Source organism: Callorhinus ursinus, unplaced genomic scaffold (assembly GCF_003265705.2).
Source record: "Callorhinus ursinus isolate GAN/ISIS: 27379988/994484 unplaced genomic scaffold, GSC_fseal_2.0 scaffold28, whole genome shotgun sequence".
NCBI lineage: Eukaryota > Metazoa > Chordata > Mammalia > Carnivora > Otariidae > Callorhinus > Callorhinus ursinus.
The window spans coordinates 19,495,034-19,505,998 of NW_027397090.1; the positions used below are offsets into that span (position 1 = coordinate 19,495,034).

A 10,965-nucleotide genomic window follows, 5' to 3' on the forward strand; every position below is an offset into this window, starting at 1 on the left:
GGGTGGAAAGGCATGAATGGTGTTCAAAGTCCAGTGAGCCACCTCCTTGAACCGTGAGGTAAAAACCACAAAGAGGTGGCCCCTCAGCAGGAAGGCTGACGGAGCCCCAGGAATCAAAGCTGCCACAGCCCATCCTGGCGTCTGAGGACCAGAACAAACCCAGAAGGCAGCAACGGGGCCCCGACATGCCACATTCCCAACGCGGAGCGGCAGACTGGACCCCACACCCCCGTGGGAAAACAACGTAAGTAACAGGCAAAAATGGTAAAAGTGCCGTAATAAATACGCTCAAATAGTTAAAGGAAGACACAAACAATACTTAAAGCAAAACAAACAAAAAAAAAAATGTGAAGAAAGGACAGGAATGAAACTGGTGAAAAACACAGGATCTGAAATGAAGAGCGGGATGTGGTGAACCGCGGCCCAGGCCCACAGACACAAGACCAGCGACGCTGACCCCGGTGGCGGGGAACAGCGGGGGTGGGAATGGCCTTGGTGGCCTGACGCACTGTAAACCGCACCCACGACAGAGAGGACGGCGTGGGAAAGAAGCAACAACTCTGGAAGGAGCAATGGCAGGTAAGTGCGCAAGCACGTGGCCAGGAGCTCACCGACGCCAAAGACGACCACGCCGGGGCATGTCCTAATCACGGTTCCGAAAACCAGCAACCAATAAAATACTTTTAAAACAGCTGGACAATGAAAGACACATCAAATGGAGGGAAACAAAGGCAATACTGACTCCAGATTCATTGTCAGAAACCACAGAGCCAGGACGGAAGACGGTGGGTGAACCCGTGCACTCAGCACACATTCAGCCCAAGCAGCTTCCAGCCCAATGACACGGAGAATCCCAGCAAACATGAATACGCCGCACGCACCAATTCAGAGACAAGACAGAGGGATGGTACAGTAGCTAACACCACACAAGTTAACTTCAGGGCAAAGTTATCGAGGATCAAGACAATATTTCAAAATGGTAAGAGCCAATGACCCAAGAAGTCCCCACATTTAACCCCAGGCTGACCGTGTGGACCTGGTCCCAGAACACTGAAGGACGCAAAGCAAACCGGGACGGCACCGGCAGGAAGAATCACCCACAATCCCGACGTGAACTCCTCTCTCAGTAACTGACATAACATGCAGGTAGAACATCGGTACAGACACGGAAGACCCAAACTCCACAAACAGCCAACCCGCGCTTTTTCCCAGGTTCACATGAGACGTTCACCCAGACACACCATCTGCTCCTCAGAACACAAACCCTCCATGCACTTAAAACAACCTGAAGCCACATCAGAATTAAACCAGAAATAAATAATATCTAGAAATACCTGTGTTTTTGAAAATTAAACAACAATCTTCTAAAAGTCCATAGTCCAAAGACAAAATCACAATGAAACGTGATCTTGAAGAAAAAATGGAAACAATCCGTGGAATGCAGCAAACACAAGTACTTATTACAATGATCAAAATTCACATTGAGCAGCAAAAACAGACAAAGAACCTCCAACCACAAACTCGGTATCGTGGTTCCCCAGGCTGGAGGCTTGCGGGTTATCCAAATTTCTCTCTCCTTGGCCTTACGTGAAAGTATGCGATTTAAACACACACTTCCTTACTAGTGTTACACTCACGATGGTAAAGTTAACAGGGAGAGAGCTGGACGATCCCTCACTGTCCCCAGGTGACAGCGCAGGGCCATCCTCGCTCTACCCAGCCCGGGTGCCCACACACAAACATGCAGGTGACTCAGGAACGATGGGAGAACACAGCCTGGAAGGAGAGCGGAGCATCCTGAAGCACCACAGAACATGGCGAGGCCTGGGCTGGAAGGATGAGGAAGGACGTGTACACAGACATGAAGGACTTGCTCAGGGTCTGCTGGGCCTGCTCCAGGCGTCAGCACGCCCTCCCCTCCCACGCGGAGGGCACCAGGGCAGGGCAGCTGGCTCAGCATCTGGGCTGCCCCATCCCTGCACGCCGGGCAAAGCTCAGGCCCGCAAGTCACCACATGTCCCCATGAAGTTCACTTCCCCAGCTGCAGGAGGACCCTGGCGGAAACCATGTTCTACTGACCACTCAAGAAACAACCCCTCCGTGGCAGGAGTGCCGTCAGACCAGCAGCAAACTGGCTATGAAATGATCCCAGAGCCCCACGGGGATGAAGTGAAAGAACGGGTGTCCGCAAGGAAACCGAGGGAACAGGGAGCAAGAGGTTGCAAAGAGGGAGAAAGCCAAGGGCTCCTGAAAGCCGAACACCACGAAGAGAGAACGCGCCGTTTCTGGTGCCACACGCTAACAAGCAAAAAGCTGAACTCGATGAAGAATCAACAACTCTCCTTTGATCGGTCAGAGACGTGAAGTCACCGGGCAAACGGCCGCTCCCCAAACCGGAGACTGACCTGCAGATGCGGACGAGCCCAGCTCAGTGGGCAGAAGTGTCCGCAGGAAGTAGGGCAGGAAAGCCTGAACAGCAACCGTCCAGCGGCTGAGGCCTCAGTGTGGAGAAGGCCAGGACAAAGCCTCCAGCCACCAGTCGTGCTGAGGGGATGCAAGGCAGCCATGCTTTGGCAGGTTTCACCTCCAGGAGCGCTGCCAGGTTCTCAGGGAAGATCAGACAAAAATCCCCTCCTGCTTCCAGTAGAGGGAGGGGAAAAGTACCCTTTTAGAAATACAACAAAGTGTTCGGTTCTCAACAAGGCCTACCCTCAAGAGCTTAACCTCTGGGGTCTGTCTCAGCCCAGCTGGACTGAGGGAAGAGGAATTCAAAGTGCAGGTGCCTGCCATCCAGTCCCACAGAGGGAGGAGGTCAGCCTGTGGCCCAGACTCAGGAGAGCGCGAGACGGCATCTCAGCCCTACAGGACGTGCACTGCCCCCACACACCATCGTCACTTCATGGACGGCTCACAGAGTTCCTTCTACCTGGCACATCACGTCGTAGGCAAAACATTACACAGCACATGAAAAAGCAAACAACATGGTTTGACGAGACAGCAAGTATCCGAACTAGGCTTAGATATATCTGACAGGAACGGTGGAACTGTCAGACCAGTAAGCTAGGAGCTCTAGTGAAAAAAAGTAAACATGTGAGAAAAGAGGAGTCATGTAAACAGAGAGGTGGAAATTGTCAGAAAGAATTAAAAAGACACAGCAGAGATCAAAACACCATAAAGGAAATGAAGAATGTGTCTGGGGGACCCATCGTGGAGAAAAAGGAATCATGGAAAGTGCTTGATTAAAACCACAAAAAAGCAGGGAAAAGTGGAAGAGAAAAAAGGAAGAAAGCACAGGGCAAGGCACAGGGAACAGCAAGAAACCGGCCGACATTAATCCAGCAGTCCCCAGGGGCTGCTGAGGAAGAATCTCTGAGCTTCAGGACATGCCAACAGAAACCTCCAAACCTGAAAAGCAAAGAGAAAAAAGACAAAGACGGGAAAAAATCAGAGTATCGAAGGACCGTGGGACAACTACAAAGAAGTAACATGAACAACGGGAATATGCCAGGAAGCAAAGGAGGAGACAAACAGAACAAGTATCTGAAGCAATAATGACTGACAATTTCCCCAAACTGAAGTTAGACACTAAACCAGAGATCCAGGAAGTTCAGAGAATGCCAAGCAGGATAAACGCCCCCAAACCACATATAAGGACAAAGAAAAACTCCTGACAGAGCCAGAGGAAAAACACCTATGTATAGAGGAACAGAGCAAAAATTACATCCAACATCTCCTCAGAAAGCATGCGCGCGGAGAGCAGACTGAGATACCTCAAGTGCTGAGAGAAAATTAAAAACCTAGAATTCTGTATTCTGCTGCTATCCTTCAAGAGAGAAGGAGAAGACCTGCTCAAACAAGCAAAAGATGAGAGAATTTGTTACCAGGAGACCTGCACTATAATAAATGTGAAAAGAAGTTCTTCAGAGAGAAGAAAAACGACATAGCTGAGACGCTCAAATTTACAGAAAGATCATTAGAGATGGAATGAATGAAGATAAAACAAAAACTTCTATTTTTATTATTCTTAATAGAACTGGTAACACTTTTCAGAGTATTAGCAACAACATATTAGATTATAGCTTACTTGTAAGTGAACTGGATTAGTTCTAAATGTGTCCTGCAAACTCTAGGGTAATCTCTTAAAAAAGTAAAAGAACAAGGGCAATGAAGAGAAAATAGTAACAAATACAGCAGATATTAATCCAATAATCACTTTAGTATCAATGGTCTAAGTATACCAATTAAAATACCAAGACTGTCACAGTGGAACAAAAAAACAAGACCATACTGTACACTGTCCACAAGAAATCCACTTTAAAAATACATTTAGAACTACAAGTAGAGGGAAGGAAAAAGATATACCATGCTGTAACACTGATCAAAAGAAGCGAGAGTAGCTATATTAATTTCAGAGAGATCCCAGAGCAAGGAAAGTCACCAGGGAAAAAGAAATATATTATGATAAAGCAATCAATCTTAAGAAGACATAACAATCCTTAATGCGTGTATCTAACAAAAGAACATCAAACTAAGGAAGGCAAATCTGTTAGAACTACAAAGAGAAACTGATGAATCCACTATCTCCGTTGGATACTTCAATAACCCGCTATCAGAAATGGACAGATCCAGCAGGCAGAAAAATCCGTGAGGACAGTGAAACCCAACACCACCCCTAATCAAATGGATGTAACTGACATCAACAGACCACTTTATCCAACAACAGCAAACCACACATTCTTTTCAAGCTCCCATGAAGCATTCACCAAGACAACATTCTGGACCATAAAACACACCTTAATACATTTAAAAGAACAGAAGTCCTGCAACTGCTCTCAAACCACAATAAAATCAAACTAATTTCAGTAACAGAAAAATAGCTGAAAATCCCCAAATAGTCGGGAGATTAAACCACACACTTCTAAACACACAGTTCAAAGAAGAAACTGCAAGAAAAATTAAAATATGTTTTGAACTAGATAAAAATGAAAATACAATTTACAAAATTTGTGGGATGCAGGGAAAGCAGTGCACAGAAAGAAATTTATAGCACTGGATGCATGTACTAGAAAAGAGGAAAGATCTAAAATAAAAAAATCTAAGCTTCCATCTTAGGAAACTGAAAGACAAAACCATATTAAATGCAAAGTAAGCAAAAGATGTTATAAAGGCTGGGGATCCTGGGTGGCTCAGTAGGTTAAGCGTTTGCATCTGGCTCAGGTCATGATCCCAGGGTCCTGGAATCCAGCCCTGTGCTCCGTGGGGAGCCTGCTTCTCCCTCTCCCTCTGCCCACTGCTCCCCCTACTTGAGCTCTGTCAAATACTTAAAAAAAAAAAAAAAAAAAGCTGTTATAAAAATAACAGAAATCAGTAATATTTTAAACAAGAAATCAATAGCCAACAATCAATGAAATCAAAAGCTCATTCTTTGAAAAGATCAAAACTGATAAATCTCTAGCCAGGATAACTAACAAGAAAGAGAGAAGACACAAATCACTAACAAGAAATCAAAGAGGAGATATCAATACAGACCACATATACAAGATGGATATGAGGGAAACTGATGGAAGAAATCAAAGAACAACTATGTAAATGTAGAGACATTCCACGTTCACAAACAGACTCAATATTGCCAAGATGTCAGTTCTTCCCAGGAGCGCCTGGGTGGCTCAGTAGGTTAAGCATCTGCCTTCAGCTCAGGTCACGATCCGAGAGTCCCAGGATCAAACCCCGCTTGGGGCTCCCTGCTCAGGAGAGGGCCTGCTTCTCCCTCTGCCTCTGACCCTCCTCCCCTTGTTCTCTCTCTCGCTCTCACTCTCACTCATTCTCTCTCAAATAAATACATAAAATCTTAAAAAAAAAAAAAAAAGATGTCAGTTCTTCTCAAGTTGATCTACAGATTCAGTGCAATCCCAATCCAAATCATAGCAAATTATTTTGTGGATATCAACGAACCGGTTCTAAAGTTTATAGGGAGAAGCAAAAGATTCACAACAGCCAACACAATATTGAAGGAGGAGAACACAGCTGGAGAACTGACACTACCTGACTTTAAGACATACTACGAAGCCACCCTCATCAAGACCCCATGGTACTGGCTAAAGAATGGACAAACAGATCAAATGGAAAACCCTAAAAAGATCAACATATAGTCAGCTGATCTTTGACAAAGGAGCAAAGGCAATACAATGGAGAAAGAATAGTCTTTTTAAATAAGTGGTGCTGGAATAACTAGACATTCACCTGCAAAAAAATGAATTGAGACACAGACCTTACATCCTTCACAAAAAGTAACTCAAAATGGATCACAGACCTAAATGCAGAGTGCAAAACTGTAAAACTCTGAAAAGTTAACATAGGGAAAAAATCCAAATGACCTTGGTTATACTGAGGACTTTTTAAAATAATACAATGGCACAATCTATGAAAGAAGTGACCTGACAAGCTAGATTTCATTAAAATTAAAAACTTCTGCTCTGTGAAAGACACTATCAAGAAAATGAGAATTTGGTGTATGTGCTTGACTGAGGAGCCAATGGGGCGAAGCTACCATCTTTGGGATTATGACTGAACACCTCTAAGTCAGAATCCTGCCCAAGCAGAACAATACGGCAGCACCAAGGAGCCTCGGTTGGCCTGAGATAACCACTCCCCCACTGTCCCCACCAGCGGGCCACCAAGCTTAGGGACCAGGGTCTGGTGCAGAGAGCACCTCATGCTGGGAAATAGGGCGTGGCTGAAAAGGGGGCCCCCCCCACCACTCATGCAATGCACATTTGTGGGGAACCTGGTACTAAACCATTCACAGACAACCTGCTTCTGGTTTTGTACGTAGGAGAGCAGCTCCCTCGCTGCGATCTATTGAAAGTCAGCCCTCGACACAAGGGTTTGTAATTCAAAAACAAATACATAAATTTTTTAATAAAGGGAAGACAACCAGAAGAAGAAAATACCTGGAAAACTCATCTGATGAAGGACTGTTATCCAAAATATATAAAGAATTCTTAAAATTCAACAAGAAAACCACCTGATTAAACATGGGCCAAAGAGCTTAACACCAAAGAACAGATAGAGATGGCAAAAAACATGTATGAAAAAATGTTCTACACATCATGTCATCAGGGAAATGCAAACTAAAAACAATGAGATACCACTACACATCTAATAGAATAGCCAAAATCCAGAACACTAAGCACGGGAGAGGATATACAGCAACAGGACCTCTCATTCATGGCTGAAGGGAACGCAGACTGGTGCAGCTGCGATGGAAGACAGTTTGGTGGTTTCTTACAAACCATACTCTTACCATATGATCTAGCAATTATGGTCCTTGGTATTTACCCAAAGAAGTTGGAACCAGTCCACACAAAAGCCTGCCCATGGATGTGTATAGCAGCTTTATCTATAACTCCCTAAGCTTGGAAGCAATCAAGATGTCCTTTAGTGGGTGACTGGATAAACTATGGTACATCCACAAATAGAATATTATTCAGTACTGAAAAGGAACAAGCTATCAAGTCATGTAAAGACATGGAAGAACCTTAAGTGCACACCGCTAAGTGAAAGAAGCCAATCTGAAAAGGCTACGTAGAATTCCAACTCTATGCCATTCCAAGAAAGGCAGAACTATGGATACAGTAAAAGGTCAGTGGCTGCTAGGGGTTAGGGGGAGAGAGGAATGAATACCTGAAGACTAGGGGATTTTTAGGAAGTAAAACTACCCTGAATAACAGCAGAATGGTGGATTTGAGTGATTATACATTTGTCAAAACCCACAGAACGTACAACACCAAGAGTGAACCTTAAGACATCTTAACAATGGACTCTGGGTAATCACAACGTGTCCAATGTAGGTGCATCAACTGTAACAAATGTACTATCTGGTGGGGGCTGTTGCTAGTATATGGGAGGCTGAGGGGGAGGGCACCAGGGGTATATGAGAAGCGTACATTCTGCTCACTTTTGCTGTGACTTAAAACCGCTTTAAGAAAAATAAAGTTCTGGGGCGCCTGGGTGGCTCAGTTGATTAAGTATCTGCCTTCAGCTCAGGTCTGATCTGAGGGTCCTGGAATCAAGCTCCACATCAGGCTCCACATCGGACTAAGCGGGGAGTCTGCTTCTCCCTCTTACTCTGCTTCTCCCCCTGCTTGTGCTCTCTCTCTCTCAAATGAATAAAGAAAAAAAAATCTTTAAGAAAAATAAAGTCCTTTTTTAAAGTCCTTTTTAAAAAAAATAAAGAAGTACTAGACGTATTCTTTCACCAACACTGAGCTAGACAACCAGAAAGCAAATACCTGCAAAGTGGAGGTAAAATGACTTTGAACCCAGACTTCCATAACCAGCTAAACTGCCAATTGAGGGTATAGACATTTACCTTCACATATGGGCTCAAAAATTACATCTCCCACAAATATCTGGAAGTTACTGGAGGATATTCTTCAGAAAACAAGAGAGAAAAGATTCATAAACACACAGGATCCAAGAAACCACAGACATAAGCTAGGAGCAGAAGTCCAGCATGACTTCTGTGACAGAGGCTGAGGCCCATGTGGATGCAAACAGGCCAGGGACGTAAGGCAAGTCGTCTCACAGAAGCTGGTACCACACAGTGGCAAGTGTAAGAAATAACTCCTATCACAGACAAAGTAACTATGACTTTAAAAGAGCTCTGGGGCGCCTGGGTGGCTCAGTCATTAAGCGTCTGCCTTCGGCTCAGGTCATGGTCCCAGGGTCTTGGGATGGAGCCCCGCTTCGGGCTCCCTGCTCCACAGGAAGCCTGCTTCTCCCTCTCCCACTCCCCCTGCTTGTGTTCCCTCTCTTGGTGTGACTCTCTCTGTCAAATAAATAAAATATTTAAAAAAAAAAAGAGCTTCCAGAAGTAGAAGAAAATCAAGGGAGAAAAGAACAGAAAAAGGAAGGCCAAAGAGGTCTTACAGGATGCAATATTCACCTCACAGGTGGAACCACACTGAGACTCCTTCCCTGCCCATCTGACGACATACTGCAGCGGCCACACTAACACACTGCCTGCTGGTGAGAGGGCAAGACAGCACAAAGCCCACGAATACCTCACAGAATTAAATATGCATTTAAGATGTGATTCAGTTCTCCTTCTAGAAATCCATCCCAACGCAACACACCGGCAGGACAAAAGCACAAGCCTAGTCACTGCAGTCGTGTCTAATACAGAAGAGCAGAAACAACCTGAATGTCGAAGTAACTGACCTCTGAGCAAAGGAGTATGAATACCACTCAGCTGTAAAGAGCGGGAAGGAGGCGCTCCACATCCTGAGGAGAGGTCACCAACAAACACTGTTCAGTGGAAAAGCAGCAGAGGAGCAGGTAGGTGTGTATATATTCACTGCGCCCTGATGTCAGTTTGTCATTGAAAGTGGGTGGCATCACTCATCTGAGGATCAAAGATTTTCCAGTAGAAAACAGAACAAGATCCTTTACTAGGTACTACATCTCTTCGTTGATTGAAATGTGAAAATAGAGCCATAATTTATAAAATAAACTGTTCTATGACTCACAAAAGTTATTTAAACTTTTGTTTATTTAAACTAAACCAAAATGGCTAAGAAAAACTAATTTCCCTCAAACTGTTTTAACAGAAGCTCAGAGACGCATGTTCCAAAGCACTCATGCTTCCTTTTACTCTACCTCGCTTTACTGCGCTTTGCAGATACCACGCTTTTTACAAACTGAAGCACCAAGCAAGTCTATCAGCCTCATTTTTCCAACAGCATTTGCTCACTTCGTGTCTCTGTGTCACATTTTGGTCATTCTCACAATAGTCCAAACGTTTTCATTATTACAATATTTATTACAGTGTTCTGTGACCAGTGCTTGTGACTCACTGAAAGCTCAGATGATGGTGAACATGTTTTAAGAATAAACTGTTTTTGGCACATGTAGCAAGATGGCGGAGGAGTAGGAGACCTAGATTTCGTCTGGTCTCAGGAATTCAGCTGAATAGGGATCAAACCATTCTGAACACCTACGAACTCAACAGGAGACCGAAGAAGAGAGTAGCAACAACTCTCTGAACAGAAAAGTGACCACTTTCTGGAAGGTAGGACGTGCGGAGAAGTGAATCCCAGGCGATATTCGGGAGGATTGACGGCGGGGGAGGGGCCTCCGCCGGCCGCTTCTGGCAAGTGCTAGAGCCGCGGAGCACAAAATCGGACCTTTTAGAAGTTGGCTCCGCGGAGGGACGTCGCTGCAGTGGCTAAGCGGGGGGTGGAATCCTCCCGGGACAGTGTGGTCTCAGGACCCTCGGGGTCACAGAGAGACCGGGGGTGCCTGAGTGCGCCAGAGCTCCCAGGTATCGGAGCGGGGAAGCCGGCTGCAGAGACGGAGCCGAGGCGCGGGCTCTCAGCTCGGGGTGGTCATAAACTGTGATCCGCGGCCCAGTCGGGGCATGGCTCCTCCAGCAGGGACCCAACAAGCGGCAGATCCGGGGAAACTCCCCTTCCTCCCCCAGGAGGAGCGGTGCGGGAACGCACTGCAGGGATCTGCTGGGTTTGGAGACTCTGCGCGGGGTCGGGTACAAGAGACAGAAACGCTCGGTCACAGGCCGGGTGAGCACGGGGTGCGGCCGGAGACCGGGGACACGGAAGTGACTGCTTTTCTCTGGGGGCACACTGAGGAGCGGGGCCCCGAGTTCTCGGCTCCTCCGGGTAGAGATTGGGAGGCCACCATTTCTGCCCTGGTCCTCCAAGGCTGTACGGAGAGCTTGCAGGGAACAAAAGCTCCTGAGAGCAAACCGGAGCAGCCCGGACCGACAAGGGCGGGGCAATTCCGCCTCCGGCAAAGACATTTGGAAACCACAGCAACAGGCCCCTCCCCCAGAAGATCAGCACAAACAGCCAGCAAGCCAAGACCAAGTTGATCGATCAAGGAGAACGGGAGAACTCCAGCGCTAGGGGAATACTGCACATAGAATTCATGGCTTTTTTTTTTTTT

General features: G+C 46.0%; 1 protein-coding gene across 8 annotated transcripts in view; it reads right to left on the reverse strand.

Moving 5' to 3' along the window:
* Nucleotides 1–10,965, reverse strand: part of SPIN1 (spindlin 1) — an 85,509-nt gene that overhangs the window by 23,512 nt on the left and 51,032 nt on the right. The window lies entirely within an intron of this gene.